The sequence below is a fragment of the Acomys russatus genome, chromosome 5 (genome assembly GCF_903995435.1).
Source record: "Acomys russatus chromosome 5, mAcoRus1.1, whole genome shotgun sequence".
Classification (NCBI taxonomy): Eukaryota; Metazoa; Chordata; class Mammalia; order Rodentia; family Muridae; genus Acomys; species Acomys russatus.
The window spans coordinates 25,195,929-25,204,057 of NC_067141.1; positions in this window are offsets into that span (position 1 = coordinate 25,195,929).

Here is an 8,129-nt window from a genome sequence, read left to right on the forward strand (position 1 = left end):
CCCTCCCTCTCTCTCTCTCTCTTTTTCTTCTTCGAGACAGGGTTTCTCTGTGTAGCCTTGGCTGTCCTAGACTCACTTTGTAGACCAGGCTGGCCTCAAACTCACAGCGATCCGCCTGCCTCTGCCTCCTGAATGCTGGGTTTACAGGTGTGCGCCACCACACCCGGCTGAGTTTTATTTCTCGAATTCCCAGTGACATTTTGTGTTTTCCAATGAATAGTTTGTTATCTGAGTTTTCTGACCTGTAAATTGTTATCTTTCTTTTAAAAGAAAAGATTCGTTTGTTTTTATTTCATGTGTATGAATGTTTGCCTCCTTCTCTGTATGCGTGTCACGTGTGTGCAATGCCCTCAGAGGCCAGAAGAGGACATTGGTTCCCTGGGACTGGGGGTATAGATGGTTGTGAGCTGCCATGGTGGGTGCTGAGACCTGAACCATCGAGCCATCCCTGCAGCCCCAAGGCTTGCAGAGGTGATGGTGGAACTTCCAAGTGTGTGGCTCACTTGCTTATTATTTGTATGAGTGACTCTTGTCCCAGTCTGTCTCTCCCTGTGTTTTTTATTGAAGCACAGGATTAGGTAAGAATTTATGGTAGTTTTTTCATATGTTCAAACCCATTTTCCCCTCCATTCAGTTTGTGTGATTGTCATCCATTTCCTTTACACAATTGAAAAGTACAGTTCTGTTTTCTTTTCCTTCTTTCTTTTTTTGTTTGTTTTGTTTTGTTTTTTTTTGAGACAGGGTTTCTCTGTGTAGCCTTGGCTGTCCTGGACTCACTCTGTAGAGCAGGCTGGCCTCGGACTCAGAGATCCACCTGCTTCTGCTTCCTGAGCACGGGGAGTCAAGGCATGAGCCACCATGCCTGGCCATTTCTGTTTTCTTGAGGTTAGCTTGGGCTGTACGAGACCTTATCACAAACAAGCAAACCGAAAAGAAAGAGGGAGCAGGAATTACATGTGTCCCAGAACCCTTTACTAGACACCAAACTTATTAAAACTCAGTCCAGTCTTTTCAAAGGATCAGTCAAAGGCAGAAAGCTGAGCCCCTTCCTAACTGTTCATTAGAAAGACATTACTAGCCTTGTGGTGGTCGCACACCCCTTTAATCCCAGCAGCTAGCTTGGAGACAGAGGCAGGCAGATCTTGTAAACCTGATCTACAAATTGAGTTCTAGGACAGCCAGAAGAACTATACAGAGAAACCACCTAAAAAAACAAAACAAAAAGGAAAGAGAGAAAGAAAGACTTTACTAAGGGCTGGTGAAATGGTTCAGTAGGTAAAAGTCCATCCCATAAGCCTCATGACCTGACCTGACCCCTGGAAGTCACACGGCAGGAGGAGAGGATCCATTCCCAAGAGTTCTGAGCACTACACATGCACCATAGCATGCATATGCAGGCACACATACAAATAGGATGAGTATTTTTGTTATTTTTTGACTTTTGAGACAAAGTCTCAATATGTAGCCTTATCTGGCCTGGAGCTTGACCAGGCTGGCCTTGAACTCAAAATAAACTTGCCTGGCTCTGCCTCCGGCATGCTGGGATTAAGACATGAACCACCACGACCCAGCTTGGGGATTGCCTTGATCACATTAATTGATGTGGGAAGACAAAACCCACTATGGGCAGCATCATTCCCTGGGCAGAGACTCCTGGACTACTTAAGAATGGAGAAATCGACTGGAGTACAAGCAAGCAAGGGAGTATGCCTGCATATTCCTTTTTCTTACACTCTCCATTGTGGATGTGGTATGACTAGCTGTTTGAAGTCCCTGCCTTGACTTCCCCACCATGATGGACTTGACCTGGAATTGTAAGTTGCTTTTGATCAAGGCAGAATGCACAGGAATGCAAGTGGCTGTAGAGGTGTGAGAGAGCAGGTATAGTGGACTGTGGCCTCAGAGTTGGCTGAGGTGGAGAGGAGGCCGGAAGCATTTATTGTAGCGAGGTAGATGGCTGATGAGATTCTGGAACGTTCTGTGTTTGCGGTCTTCTTTCATCTGAGGATCTGAAAACATTGCATAATTACAATTTGCAGAGGCCCCCTGCAGTGGGTCTAATCAGATCCAGGTTGATTCTGTTTGAGGTCCATTAAAATGAACAACTACCCTGGTCCTGGGATTCCAGCTTTGCTCTGATCAACTCCAGCTGGCTCAGTCTCTCTCTCTCTCTCTCTCTCTCTCTCTCTCTCTCTCTCTCTCTCTCTCTCTCTCTCTCTCTGTCTCTCTCTGTGTGGGTGTGTGGGTAAGTGGTGTGTCTGTGTCTGCCTCTGTCTCTGTCTTTCTCTCCATTTATTTATTTGTGTTTGCATGCAGCACTGTTGCTCACGTAGGGGTTGGGAGACAACTTGTAGATTCAATTCTCTTTCCACCAAATGGGTCCCTGGGATTGAATCCAGTTCTTCAGGCCTGGCAGCAAGTGCTTTTTACCTAGTGAGCCATCTTACTGGTCCTGACCCAGCCTGTTTTAGCATCTTTGGGTCAGAGAGAGACCCAAGCAGCATTTCAATAAACTTAACTTGGAAACCCCGTGACATAGGGGATTCTTGAGTGATCCTGGACCACTGTTGTATCATGGTCTTTTATCCACACCAAGTAGCCAGTGTATGTGTGTGTATGTGTGTGTGTATTTTGTGTGCATATCATGTGTATATGTGTGTGTGTGACGTATGCACATATCTATATGTATGTGAGGTATGCCCATCATGTGTATGTGTGTGTAATGTATGCCCATCATGTGTATGTGTTTGTAATGTATGCCCATCATGTGTATGTGTGTGTAATGTATGCACATCATGTGTATGTGTGTGTAATGTATGCACATCATGTGTATGTGTGTGTAATGTATGCCCATCATGTGTATGTGTGTGTAATGTATGCACATCATGTGTATGTGTGTGTAATGTATGCACATCATGTGTATGTGTGTGTGTAATGTATGCACATTATGTGTATATGTGTGTGCATGTCTTCCTCTCTGCAATAAATGCGAAGGCTAGAGGAAAACACCAGTTGTCCTGCTCTATCACTACCCACCTTGTTCTTTTGAGGAAGTGTCTCTCACTGAACTTAGAGCTAGGCTGGCAGCCAGCAAGCCCTAGCCATCCTCCTTTGTCTGCCCCTCATCACCTCTGGGATTTTACTCACAAGGCCATACCTGGCTTTTTAAGTGCTACTGGGGATTTGAACTCAGGCCTGCATGCTTTTACAGCAAGCACTCTTATCCACTGAGCTATCTCCTCAGCCCCCAAGAATTTTTTTAAAAACATGATTTTATGAAAAGCCATTGTATGGAAATACTGAAAAGAAGGTGGTTGATCTCATAAAATACAAACTGCTCCTCCCCCATGGTCCACACCATCCAGGGAGGAAAAGCGCCACTGGTGAGCTTGATATCCCAGAGGTCCGTAACTTGTCTTTCACCTTACATTAATCAGGAGCCATCTTCTGAGGCAGTCATTCCAGGAGGAGGGAGCTTCTATTGTTTGTGCACAGAACACTTTTGATGTCTTCGAAGGGACTTCTAAGTCTTAGGAGGGAGAAGCCCATACAAAACTCCCTTTGTCCTTGCCACCTGGGCTGCAAGGAATCTCAGGATGGGCCCTGTGCTCCAATACTGAGTGTGACAGGCTCTATCCCCAGAGTTTATGCTAAGCAGGCCAGGTCTGCAGAGGAGGGTGGGGCCAGGGCCTGGTGCATTAGCTATCTGCTGCAGATACCAACACAGAACTTTCTGGCCTGATAAACCCACCGTGTCGATAGACAAGCACCTGCACTTTATTTGCCGAGCAGGCTACAGCAGCCATAGGAAGCCCTTGATAAACCCACACCCTGTTCTAATGGCTGCTCCAGGGCGAGGTGGCCTACAGTGCCCCACCCCTCACATTCTTTCCCCTTGGCTAATTCATAAAAGATCTATTTCATTGAAGAAAACAAACAAAACAAAATGAAACATAAAACAAAAAACCAACAACCCAGTATCTTGGCCAATTAGGACACTCATATACTGGTAACCAGACTCAGCTTGATGTCAGGGGTCCTGGATAAAGGGACAGCTCCAGCAGGCAGGCAGCTATGCCTCTGAAGGGTCTTAAGGAGGCAGAGGAGGTAAAGGAGAATTCACAGTTTGGTTTCATCAGTAACCTTTTTGGGGAGACTTTGGTCAGTGTCTCTGTGGTGGAGAGAAATCTAATCTCAGGCTCTGTCTCCAGAGCAGTTCAAATGGGGTCGGCGCTGGAGCCCCAGGGTGACCCTGCCCTGAACTAAGTCCATTTAGGATGTAATCTGAACTGCCAACAAACACCCGGGAGAAGACGGTGGCCTGCCCAAGAGTTGAAGAATTCTTCTCAGGTCAGTGTTCGGCTCAGTGCCTGGACTGACAGTTGACTGTTCTGCTATGGAATGCGGTGATGATAAATTTGACTGCGACGCTCTCTTGGGAGCTCAGGACTGCCCCCAAACCAACAGGAAGCAAGGAGGGATGGTGTGGATCTATGGGAATAGTAGAAGAATGTTCCAGAAAAATTTGTAAGGAAAGATAGAAGAGTGTTTCAGGGATGTGATTGATCCTGCCTTAGAGTAGCCAGAAAACACTGCATTGCAGATGCCAGTCCGGCTGGACCACGGAGGATGTGCACATTTTTCATGGTGGAGGGGTGTACCAACTCACTTGGCACACCATGATGGGGACTCCAACAACAGGCACCATCAACTCATGTCCCAGAGCCTAGAGGTCTGACATGGAGGTGTCACAGCGTTCTTGAGTTATTCAGGATGCAGAGCCTGAGGAGCGGGTCTGGGTCCTCCATGGGATTTATTGAGGGCTTGGAAGTGTAGCCCTGTGCTAGAACACCTGTGCCAGGGCCTGTGTGCAATTTAAAAGTAACAGAGGCAGCATTGATGGGCTAGGTATCAAGAAGGCGGTGAGGGGCCTTAGTCAGAGACTGGCCTTAACTGGCTCTGTGGGTTCTGGAGTGTGGTGTATGTATGTATTGTTTTGTTTTTTGTTTTTTCAAGACAGAGTTTCTCTGTGTAGCCTTGGCTGTCTTGGACTCCCTTTGTAGACCAGGCTGGCCCTGAACTCACAGTAATCCACAGTAATCCACCTGCCTCTGCCTCCCAAGTGCTGGGATTAAAGGCGTGCTCAAGGCCTTTCTTACTCTAGGTTAGTCTGTCACCCTTCAGGACTTCCTCTGCCCTCCTTCAAGCTGAGCAGGAGACAGACCAATCTATGGTCCCTCCGCTGAGTACTTGCCTCCAGGGACTCACAGGTGGTGGAGAGTCAGTAAAAGGGATGATAGGACTGGGAAGGCTGGGTGGAGAATACCAGTCACCAAGTGGACAGCCACAGCCCTAGAGTGGACAGTGAATATCAAACACGGAGTGTTCCTTTGGAAGATGCATGGTTGCCTTCTCTGACAGGAGCAGAGGTGGGAATACTTGGGGTGCAGAGCTGAAGGCATTTAGAGCAGGGAGTAGGGTCTGCATGCCTCATTCACTAGGACCTGGAAGGTGAGTCACTTCGGCTACACACATGATGCTGAAGGTACCAGTCCCAGCGTCATCCCAGCATCCCAGCTCATCATGCCTCAAGCGTGCTTGGTACTTGTCTCTTTGTTGTGACAACTTCTGCAAAAGGAACAATTTAAGGAAGGAGGGGGCAGTGTTATGCTGGCTAATGGTTTGAGGGTGCACGGTTCATCATGATGGAAAGGCGTGGCGGCATGAGGCAGCCGGTCACATTTACAGTCAGGAAGCAGAGAGATGGATGCCGGTGCTCAACTCATTGTCTCTTTTTCATTCAGTCCAGACCCCCAGCCCACGGGATGCTGCTGCCCACATTCATGGTGGGTCTTCTCTCCCCTCCCCCACCCCCAATCTAGAAACCCAGAGATGTATCTCTTCAGTGATTCTGGAGCCTACCAAGTTGACACCAGCAGTAACCATCACACCACCATGTATGCCAGATTTCGCAGCCCCTGAGTGGGTTGCCTGGCCCTGAGCCTGGAGAGGAGTACCCTCATTCAAGCCACTGTGCTGCATGGCAGTTACATGCGGGGATGGGAGCGGCCACAGTTCTTGTGCCTTAGGCACTGGCTTCAGGATGCTGAGTGGCTTGTTGGCAGATGACCACTTAGCCCATGGTCCTAGTGAGTCCATCCGGAGCTTGGGGGTGGAGGAATGGGTGAGGGTGGGGACTCAGCTCAGATCCCGTGGTGTTTTGATTCTGCATAGACGTGGAGGGTCCCAGCCGAGCCAACGAGCCTCTGTCCTCTTCTGGTCTGGGGACGGTTTTATCTGGTCTCTTTCTCATATTTTATTTCAAGGGCAGAGCAACATGCCGTAAAACAGGCTGAGATCTTTCCCAGGGGGTAGAGCACCTCATGCTAGCAAGAGCTGTTCTTAGAAATGGAATAATAGAGCTGGTTGTGGCAGCTCATGCTTGCAAGCCCAATGGAAAACTGAGGAGGATTGCTTGATTTTATAGCCAGGGTGGCTTGCTAAATGAAACCCTATCTCAAAAAGCCAAAACAGAGGCCTGGAGAGATGGCTTATCAGCTAAGAGCATATACAGTTCTTGCAGAGGACCTGAATTCAGTTTCCAGAACCCACATGAGGCAGCTCACAGCTGCCTGTAGCTCCAACTCCAGGAAAGCTTATATACAGATATATTCATTCATTCTATAGGTTCTTTTCCTTTAGCAAAACTTGACTACTATCCATGTGGTGGAAGGAGAGAACCAACTCTTGTGGGTTGCCCTCTTCTTTCAATAGGCTTGCGGTGACACGTGCACACACACACACACAATTTAATAAAATTAGTGCAATAAAATTCTGATTAAAAAAAAAAAAGACCCAGCGGGGCGTGGTGACACACACCTGTAATCCCAGCCGTTGGGAGGCAGAGACAGGCGGATCGCTGTGAGTTCAAGGCTAGCCTGGTCTACAAAGTGAGTCCAGGACAGCCAAGGCTACATAGAGAGACCTTGTCTTGAAAAACCAAAAAAAAACCAAAAAAAAAAAAAGACCCAAAATGGAAAAAATAAACACATGGGTCCATTGGACAGCAAGCATTAGGGTTCTCTAGTTGTATACAAATGCCATGTTTGCTTTTTAAGCTGAAGGTCAGCAAGGCCGACTGTGGACGGAGACTGCTATTTAACTCGAGCAGCTGTGTGTCAGAAGTCTGGGAGAGATAAGGCGAGGAGTTCAGATGCACAGCTCACATCTCTTTTGCATCAAAGCCAAGCAAACAGGGAGAATGTCTCCCTGCAGAACTGATCCCTCCTCTCCCACAACCAACCCCTGGGAAACATGGATGCCTCAGACTCTTAAATAACTCCAGGAACAGCAGGCTGATTGTGCACCAGGGCCCCTAGCTGCCCCAGGTAGCAGTGACTTCCTGTGCCCAAGAAGTGACTTGAGATTCCATCCTGAGATCCTGCCACCAGGAAATATCAGCTTACACACCCGCAGTGCCTTAAGGTAATCGTGAGAACTCCATTAACGTTCAAGTCTTAATTAAGCCAAACACTGGCCTAGGAATCGCAGGCATCCGAGAGGGCTTAGCAGTCTTGAGGGATCTGGTTTCCCTGAGGCCAGGAGTGGGGACTGCTGGGAACTCAGAAGGAGGTATCCATTGCAGCCAAGGGCTCCGGGCTCACACTACCCAGATTGCCACTGCAAAGGTGGACTGCACCGTGCACATGAAAGTTCTCTGCTTCTCTGGCTATGGTACCACTATGCCTTTACCTGCTCCCTGCTCCCTCTGCTGTTTCCATCCCCGCCCCCACTCCCACTCTGTGGTCCTACCTTCCCAGCCTTCATATGATGCATAGTCAGGACATCAGCTAGCGCTGCCAGGGAGTAAAGCAAGGCATGGAAGTTGACCACCTCACTCCCTGACTCCCAAGAGCTACTAAGCCTGGCCTTTTTGTTTTATTTTGTTTTGTTTTGTTGAGACAGGGTCTCTCTGTGTAGCCTTGGCTGTCCTGGACTCACTTTGTAGACCAGGCTGGCCTCGAACTCACAGAGATCTGCCTGCCTCTGCCTCTCAAGTGCTGGTATTAAAGGCATGTGCCATCACTGCCTGACTTTTTTTTTTTTTTTTTTTAAAGATAGAAGGTTAC